At 53.7% G+C, this 2114-nt stretch overlaps 1 non-coding gene across 1 annotated transcript; it reads left to right on the forward strand.

The window, feature by feature from the left end:
* Positions 1–1194: 1194 nt before the first annotated feature.
* On the forward strand, positions 1195–1267 carry TRNAG-UCC. The gene has a single exon. It is a non-coding gene; the product is annotated as a tRNA-Gly (tRNA).
* The last annotated feature ends 847 nt before the right edge of the window (positions 1268–2114 follow it).

Below are 2114 nucleotides of genomic sequence, written 5' to 3' on the forward strand. Positions count from 1 at the left end.
GCGGCGGCGGCGGCGAGGACGAGCGCCAGCGGCCACACAGCGCCTTCCAATAAAGGGCTTCCGCCTGCCCACGCTCGGCCCCTTGGGCTGGGTTTCGTCGCTGTCGCTGCTCGGCGGGCTGGGCAGTGCCCTGCAGCTCTCCCGAAGCGGCTTCCGGGCGGACAAGCGGGGCGGCGGCTTCCTGCGCGGGCCGCCCCAGGACGCGTGTGGCCCCCGCGGACAGGCCGCCGGCCCCTTCTAGCGGCGCCTTGGGAGGGAGCCCGCGGTGGCCCTGGGGTGGCGTCTTCAGCGCAGGTGTCCCCGTTGCTTATGTTCATTTGCACAGGAGAGTTCCGGTGAGATGTATTTTGTATGTTTCCGAGGCTCACACAGGAAACGGAAGGTACCCAAAAAGAAAGTTTATTTTTTAAAAGTAGAGTCTATTGAAAAAGAATCAGAGCTTTAACATAAAAGTTTAAAAAGAGACGCGTGCGGTTTATTTTTTCATCTCGCTCTGTGCCAGCGGCGTGGCTGCCGTGCACCACGCGTGCCCTCTGGCTCCCCGCGTGAGTGCGCGTGCCAACGCCGGGAATGCGGGCGTCGGGGGAGACGATGAGCCCCCCACCAGTGAGCTGTGTCCTGGGGCCCCCAGCGTGGGAGGGCAGAGGCGCCACTTCACCCTGCGTCCTCAGTCACTCGGTGCTACGGGGGCGTGTCACGCGGTCACCTTGTGGGTCTGACAGGCTTCCCCTCCAATCCGGTACAAGCGATCAATAACCCGCAGTTTGGGAAGAGAGCGTGTGCCTTGCCACTGCGGTGTCAAGCTGTTAACACGCGACCTGACGCAGCATGTCCTGAGAAGCGGGGACACTTCCTCAGGGTGAGCCCTTGCAGAAGCCATGCAGGAAACAGCTGGGTGACACGTGTCATGATTTATGACAGAGCCGCAGTGATCAAACAGCGCGATGCTGTTCCGAGGACAGACGAAGAGGCTAATGCCGCGGAACACAAAGCCTAGCAACGCAGCAACGCGCGTCTCAACACCTGGTTTCTGACAACCTGGTACAGCAAACCGTGAGGGGAAAGGTAGAATTTTCGATAAATGGTGCTGGGTGAACTGTATATCCTCTTGAGGAAAACAGAGTTGACTCCCTCACAAAAAATTCAGGATCAGAGAGACTGCAGATCTAGATGGAAAAGGCCAAATGAGGACGCGGCTCCATAGCGCAGCGGTCAGCACGTCTGCTTTCCACGCAGAAGGTCCTGGGTTCGCGCCCCAGTGGAGCCACGGCCCATGGTCTACGGCCACGCCGCCCTGAATAATGATGTCTGATCTCAGAAGCTAAGCAGGGTCGGGCCTGGTTAGTACTGGATGGCAGACCACCTAGGAAGACCAGGTGCTGTAGGCATAAATAATGATAAATTAAAAAAAGAAAAGAAAAGGCAAGACAATAAATCTTCAGGAAGGTAATAAAGAAAAATATTTGCATGATCTTGGGGCCAAGGAAGGATTTCTTAAATAGGACAGAGAAAGGGCTAACCATACGGGATAAAGGTAGTTTGAACAATATTTGATTTATGAATGAGCCGCTAAAGACACCAGTGTACGAGTGCACAAGCAGGCCACGCACTGAGAAGACATGTGATTCATGTGACCGACAAAAGGATCACATCCAGAATAGCAAAGCATTCCTAACACGTCAGTAAGAAAAAGATGACACAATAGAAACATGGAAAAGTGATTCAACCAGTTATTTCCCCAGACGTTTGTTGTTCTAAATGGACAGTAAGTATACGAAAAAGTTCTCAACCCTGTTAGTAACATGGGAAATGTAAATTCCTTAAAAAATTGGCCAATCACAAGTGTGATGACAATGTGCCACATAAATTTCTATGTAAACTGGTGCCATTTCAGGAAGGAGAAATAAGCATTTGCTATGACCAGGGTGACCATGTTTGGGAGGAAAAAATGGAGGCTCCCACCAGACAAGACAGTCGGACTGTTCCAGGCAAACCGGGGTGCAGGTGTCACATCGACGGTGTGCTCTCCTGCCCACCAATGCCGCACCAAGACGCAGGCTCGAGGAGAACACGGCGCATGTAAAAGCCCCCAAGCGGGAGCAACCCCAATACCA

Source organism: Pteropus vampyrus, unplaced genomic scaffold, assembly GCF_000151845.1.
Source record: "Pteropus vampyrus isolate Shadow unplaced genomic scaffold, Pvam_2.0 Scaffold1000005601, whole genome shotgun sequence".
NCBI classification, from domain to species: domain Eukaryota; kingdom Metazoa; phylum Chordata; class Mammalia; order Chiroptera; family Pteropodidae; genus Pteropus; species Pteropus vampyrus.